The 7,532-nt window shown below is 39.7% G+C and overlaps 1 pseudogene; it reads right to left on the bottom strand.

Annotated features, from left to right (window-relative positions):
• Positions 1 to 2,061: 2,061 nt before the first annotated feature.
• LOC127412653 (serine/threonine-protein kinase pim-2-like) lies at positions 2,062 to 3,332 on the bottom strand (annotated as a pseudogene).
• Positions 3,333 to 7,532: the final 4,200 nt, after the last annotated feature.

The following is a 7,532-nucleotide window of genomic DNA, read 5'->3' as shown; positions in this document are numbered from 1 at the left end:
AAGATATATCCACATTTTAGCTTGTCTCAATCAATCACAAGGCACACCAATAAGAGCTAATGGCATTTGACGTCACTGGTGTCTAACCCATTGTGATGCTTTTTGATGTGACAAGTTTAAAACATTTAATTGAATGTGAGATTTGAGCAGTATGGCGAAAGCATTGGAGTAGAAAATGAGTAGAAGTGGGGGGACGTCCCCCCAATGTTGTGAAGGGGGTGATTGTCCCCCGAATCAATGCATTTGTTTATATATTTTTATCAACACTGAAAATTTAGTATGAAGTAAACTGAAGTCCCCCCTCTGTTGTACGAGTTTGTATCGCCCAATGAGTGTCGTGCAATCTCCCTCTAGCGTAGACAGTGGTGTCACATGGTACCTGTTACTTTTCTCAGCGCTGGCCAGGATGGGCCAATCACAGTTGTTTATTATTACTGGATGAGGATTTTTAAAAACGCTTTTATAGATAATGCAGAGGAGGATATCCATTCACAGATATAGAATCCTTGCAATTATCAGTTTTTATTAAAAATAACTATCTTGTATAAAAATGTCTCCAAAGGGATATAAACCATTCTGAAATTTAAATGGAGGATTCAGTGTTCAGAGCGTCAAGCGCCCTCTGTAGAAATAAAACTCACAAGACAATCAGTGGCTGACAATGTGCAATTTCGGTCTGTAGGTTTGTTACCCAAACCTTTGTTAAAGGCGTCCATAGAAATTATAAATGGTTTTTTTCTGGGTGAAGAAAAGCAGACAGGCATTTCAGATGAGCAGGTAAGAATTGTAATTTTGTGAAAGCTAATGCTTTTTTCTGAATGTTTGATATGATGCACAGTGTATAAATACTCAAGAGTATGCAATTAATTTAATTTTCTATGTATTGGTGCATTACTTTGAGCTCTTATTATTCACTGTGTAATGTGATGAATAGAAAAATAAAGAAATAATTTATGACGTGCAGGTTATTGAGAATTATTGAGTATTGTTTACCAAATACAAATTGAAATCTTCATTGAAAAAAAGTAAAGAAATGTAAGTATTATAAAGGTTTGATATATTAAAACAACTTTGTTAAAAGTCCACACATGCATGTCATTTAGAAAGAGGGTGATACAACTTTCATTTAAAATTGGCAACTGTTGTGGAGTTTAAATCAGGATGAATCAATAATGATTAAGAATTATTTGCATGTGCGTGCATGCAAATCTGAGTAAATTTTGTTTTTAGAAAATTTGAAAATATGAAAAACACTCTTTATTCACAGTAGTTTTGTTGTTGTTGTTGTTGTTTGTTGCACTTTGTACATGATTCCGTGAGGCTCATTGCTCTTGTTTGAGTTCTGAGTTTGCAGTGACCGGAACATCTGGGGCGCCCTTGGCCCGAAGCTTTGTGGGGCAACCGTCACTTGAACCTCTGGGGCGGCAGAGAAGGGAGCTCTTTGGACTGCTGCAGGCTTTGCAGCAGCCATAAGGAAACCTGTAGATGTGACAGAAACCCCTGTGGCAGACGATGACAGGGAGCTCTTTGGACTGCAGCAGGTTCAGAATTTGAAATTTTAGAATTAAAAAAGCTTATTTTGAAGACATTCAACTTTTCATCTGTTTGCTATATGACAGTTGCAGCAGGTATTAACAGTCTGATGTCCATTTCCTGCTTTGTTCTGTTTTGATGATTTAGAACTACAATTGGCCTTCATTATTGTGATGAAGATCTCACCTTTTGACAAACCAGCTTTGAACCAGCAGTGCATAGTGCTTCAGATGTGAGCCAGGCTCTCTCTGAAAGTTATCATCCATGGTTCAATGTAAGGAGCCATTCACACAGGAAACATTATTGCATTCTGTTTTTTTTTCTCATTTTGGTGAATGAACATTATCAGCAGATTGATGTCTTTGGCAGTAACATTGCATTTTGCTGTTTTTCAGCATCTTGCGGCATGAGTGTCACGTTTTAAAAAACAACTACTTCCAAAGTTAAAAGTAGTTAAACTTTGAAAAAAACGTCTCAAGATCCTTCAGTTCTGTTCCATTCCATTATGCTTTCATCTTTTTTGAACACAAGAATGTGTACTGTGTAAGCTGCCCCTAACTCTTCACCAGAGTTTGAGTTCCACACTTAAGCTTTGATGCATAATACATACCAATAAATGTCTTGTAGGCTGATTTCTTAAGGAGGTTGCCGCACCCGAAGTCTATCAGTTTGACCATGAGTTTCTCCTCGTTGACCAGCAGATTCTCCAGTTTAATATCACAGTGAAGAATGGCACGTCGGAAGCATTTGTGAGCAACTCCCAAACAAGTCCTCGCAGGACGAGGGGCACCCCATGACCATGATGTAATGGTGGTGCCCCTGCTCCTTCCAGTCCAGTAGCTGGATAATCTGTGGAATGCTGGGGCCTTTGTTGACATGGATCAGCAGAGCAACCTCCAAGGGAAGGGGCTTGAGATGGCCCGACTTAAAAAAATGCAGGTTTTATGATGATCAGATGGAGGTGGTTTAACAAAGGTTTAAGTCCACTCTTGGGCAATTTGTCTGTTGAAAAAGTATTTGTTGTTTGTGATTGATGTTAAATGAGATGTTTAAATTTGAAAATAGTGACTAATGGAGAAAACATACAAAGCACACAACATACATACGATGCTGATGTATTCCACATCCTCCGTCTTTGTGACAAATTTTATTGCCACCTGATCAACAAAACAAAAAAACATTGTGTCATCGTGTCATAATTTTTTAAAAGCATAATCTACAATAACCTTTTCATCAAACTGCACAATGATGACTCTAAGACATTACAGCTTCATTTTCTGTTACAGCATAATTATCTGTAAAGTTGCTTTTAAACGATGTGTGTTGTGAAAAAAGATACAAAAAGGGGTATTTGTGTAAGAATTAAGTGCAAACAGTTTAAATGGGTCAAGTGAGCATAAGAGACACAAAGAGGTCCTGCAAAGAATAGAATGAGATATCAAAAGGATGAGGATAAGATATGTATATATTGTAAGTGTAAAAAATGAAACCTTAAGGCCATCATTAAAGCGACTCCCTTCGTAAATGGATTCAAAGTCTCTTTCACCCAGCATATCACAGATATAATACTGACAGGAGTTGATGTCTATTTAATGAAAAATAGTGAGTGTGGTGAACATCAGTGCTCCAGTCGGACGCAGTGCGTACTGGAGTTTGGTGGACGTCGACGCCCCAATTAGAGGTAGTGCACACTGAAATGTGGTGGACATCGACACTCCAGTTGGACACAATGCGTACTGGAGTTTGGTTGACGTCGACACTCCAGTCAGACGAAGTGTGTACTGGAGTTTGGTGGACATCAAGTCAAGTCATTTTTATTTGTATAGCGCTTTTCACAACACACATCGTTTCAAAGCAGCTTTACAGAAAATCATGCATTAAAAGAAAATGAAACTGTAATACATATAAAGTCTTAGAGTCATCATTGTGTAGTTTGATTAAATATGATTGTAAATTGTGTATAAAAATATATAATTAAATAATAATTGTATTTAGAACCCCAGTGAGCAAGCCGAAGGCGACTGTGGCAAGGAACACAAAACTCCATAAGATGTTGGTTAATGGAGAGAAATAACATTGGGAGAAACCAGGCTCACTGTGGGGGCCAGTTCCTCTCTGGCTAAACAACATGAATATAATGCCAATATTATTTATTTATGTGCAGTGAAAACCATGGTTTGAAATTAGTAAACTAAGTAAGTGTTAAGGGTCAGTGTTTAAACAAAGATTTTGTATGAACTGTAAGATTAATGACTAATGTCTTTGAAGTTCATCCTGGCTTAACTGCAGTAGTTCACTTAGATGCATTGTCCTTTGTTAGTTGGCTGATGAAGGCTTTTGTTGGCAATTAATTGATAGTCTATGTATTCCATTTCAAGAGTGTAGTCCATCAATAAACAAAGGTGATGCAGGCAAAGATCAGTGAGGTGGACCGCAGTTCAACCGGCAGGTCATTTCGGTGGGGTCCATCCTAAGTCCAAGCTTTAGGCAGTGGCATATGAAGTATCCCATGTCTTACAGTTGGAGTTGGCATCAGTTCATCATCTGAAGTCCATCATAATAGACTGAAGTGATGTTTAGCTGGCACCGGCTGCATTTAGTCATCATCACTCAGAGACACGTAGCAGTGGAGTCCGACACCAAGCAGGAAAGGAGCTGGATCTGGCCGGCTCTGGTAACCTCGGGATATGAATCAAATAGAAACAAATAGAATAATATTAGCGTAGATGCCAATACATTTTTTGTAGAGTTATAGATCATGGATCAACGCTCCATTTGGAAGCAGTGTGTACTGGAGTTTGGTAGACGTCGATGGTCCAGTGCGTATTGGTGTTTGGTGAACTTCAGCGCTCCAGTCTTACAAAGTAAGTACTGGAGTTTAGTGGATGTCGACGCTTCAGTCAGACGTAGTGCGTACTGGAGTGTGGTGGACATCAGCGCTTCATTTGGATGCAGTGTGTACTGGAGTTTGGTTGATGTCAACGCTCTAGTCAGATGTAGTGCGTACTGGAGTGTGGTGGACATCAACACTCCATTTGGATGCAGTGCTTACTGGAGTTTGGTGGATGTCGACGCTCTAGTCAGATGTAGTGCGTACTGGAGTGTGGTGGACATCAACGCTCCAGTCAGACACAGTGTGTACTGGAGTGTGGTGAACCTTAATGCTCCAGTCCTATGCAGTGCATACTAGAATTTAGTGGATATTGATGCTCCCGTCAGACATAGTGCGTACTGGAGTGTGGTGGACATCAACACTCCATTTGGACGCAGTGCGTACTGGAGTTTGGTTGACGTCGACGTTCCAGTCAGACATAGTGTGTACTGGAGTGTGGTGGACATCAACGCTCCATTTGGACACATTGCGTACTGGAGTGTGGTGGACATCAGCGCTCCAGTCAGACGTAGTGCATACTGGAGAGTGGTGAACATCAACGCTCCCTTTGGATGCAGTGCATACTGGAGTTTGATGGACGTCGATGCTCCAATCAGACGTAGTGCGTACTGGATTGTGGTGGAAATCAACACTCCAGTTGGACACACTGCTCACTGGAGTTTGGTGGATGTCAGTGTTCCAGTCGGATGCAGTGTGTACTCTAGTAAGGAGGGCTTCCTGGACCTCTTTATGTTGTATCTCTGCAGTGGGGGGACCTCAGGGTCACTGTTATGAGGGTCCTGGTGATCATTGTTCTTAACAGTACATCTGATGTGCTGTACAGAGCTGTGATCTAAAGATGGAGTGATATCTACCAAAAGCTTGTTTTAATCAATTAATATTCTTCAAATATTGCATCCTTTAATTGTGTTCCTGCAGAACATTCTACCTCTTACCAGTTACCACTTTTTTATGGTTTAGTTTTTCTTTATTATCATTTATAATAAACAGTTGTTTTGATGTGAAAATTATATACAATTCATATTGTAACATTTATATTTTTAAACCTTTTTAAAAGCTTGCACTCAATGTATAGCATTAATTTACATTTGTTTTTATAACATTTAATTTGTATAGGAGCCAGGAAGAGAAAATTGGGCAAGTTGTGGCATACATAACATATTTTTTCAATAAAATACATGAAAACAATTTTTGCTTTTTTTAGTATGATTAATCGGAGAAATAATCAACAGATTGATTATCAAAATAATCATTTGTTGCAACACCGCTTACATGTTCTACATGTTCTCATAACATGGTCATGTCATTTACCATCAGTTCTCCTTGTTAGATGGTGCCATGGCTGTCTCAGTACCCTGGTTCCCTTTCTCACCATGAGCTTTTTTTCCCAGCTCTCCGATGAGAGAAGTGCAGAGAGGCCCACTTCAAGAAGCCCCTTTTCTATTTTAATTTCTCATCTTTTCTCTATGTTGGAGACAATTGAGGAGAACACATCTCATTCATCAACACCAGCCGGTGTCTCATCGGAACGATGTGGACATTTTTCCAGCACCAGTGTGCTAGTGGATTTTGGTGGCGTGCACTGATGGAAAATGTACACTGATTGCTATCAAGTTTAGCTTTCGTTCGCCGAGAACTTTGCTGACTCATGATCACAATGATAAACTCTTGCAAAACACCCTACAAAGTGACCAAAGTGTTTCATGTCTTTACATACTCTCTCTCAAAACATCACCATTATGACATCACATTGTAGAACTGTAACATAGAATTCTGCAATTGTGTATTTATGGCCCCGTTTCCACCTGGTATTAAAGCACATTTCGGGTAATCTGTTCACATGTGGTCAGGTAAGACACATGGCTGTTTACTCCTGGTTGTTTAAATGTGTCTCCTGTGACCACTTTTTTGGAGGGGAGAGTCTCTGTTTCATGACGACATACATCAATCACTATATCAATGTGTTACTTCAATATAATAAAGTGCAACAAATTCAGAAAAGACAAAAAAGCGTGAAAAAAATGGCACGCTTTTTCTCCCAGATGCGATTGTAAAGTAATCTAAGAACAAATGCAACATGTCAAGCAGTATTATTCATTATTTTAGTGGATTACCTGTATTTCAGGATTTTGGTGTTCGTGCTTGTCATATAACAAACTTGAACTCTGTGGTCCAGTGTTGCTTGCAGAGCCCCATTGGTCAGTTCCCACATGGTGCCTAAAGTGCCCCATGCTGCCCCTGGCAAGATGGGCGGCTGCCCATGTCACCCATGTCGCCCATGCCTAAATCCGCCACTGGTCGCGTGTCCCGCATTTTCTGTCGGCTGTTTGAATCAGAACTAGCGATGCCTGATTCGCGAATGAATCACTCTTTTGAGTAGGTTCTTTTTAATGAATTGGTCAAATGCATTATTAAATCGGAAACGCTTTATGATTCACTCTGAATGATTCGGACAGTTCACTCATGCGTTTGGAGCATTTTTTTCACTCAGTAAAACAGAGGATACACCAGTGTGAACTTGAGACTTTATACATCCACTAAAACTCACATTGACATCAGTTGCTTCAAAGTCATTGCAGAAATGGTTCTGAAAAGTGAAGTTAGATCTGATAAAAGCTCTAGCAGCATTTGTTTGCAGATACCACTTGATTTTATTTGATTATTTATTTGCAATGACATTCAGACATTTTTAAGTGTGTGTTAAGTGTACAAATACTGTCTATATTTTGTGCTTCATATTTTTATGGCTTAGTTATGACATTTTAAAATCCATTTCTGCAGGTGCCTCTTACTCAAAGCAGCATCTGACGGTATTTATGGGGCATTTATGAGGCGATGGATCTGGAGTGGCAGAGGTATGGCTTCACTTCTGTGAACCGGGAAACTAGCTCTTAATAATGTGTAATGCAGGGGACTGAATTTTTGTCTTTTTCACCTCAGTTATTTGGATAAGGAGACAGACGGGCAGAGCTGGAGCTAAGATGGAGACTTTGCAGAAGTGCATCAGGTAAGATGCAGAAGAGACGAGCCAGACACTTCAAGCATGCACCTGAAAAACAACCAACACAAACACTGCCTGTGCCCGCTGCAGAAGCAAGTCAAATTC

The sequence above is a fragment of the Myxocyprinus asiaticus genome, chromosome 22 (genome assembly GCF_019703515.2).
Source record: "Myxocyprinus asiaticus isolate MX2 ecotype Aquarium Trade chromosome 22, UBuf_Myxa_2, whole genome shotgun sequence".
Taxonomy (NCBI): Eukaryota; Metazoa; Chordata; class Actinopteri; order Cypriniformes; family Catostomidae; genus Myxocyprinus; species Myxocyprinus asiaticus.
Note: the sequence above shows the minus strand (reverse complement) of the source record. Positions and strands in the feature narration are given on the sequence as shown.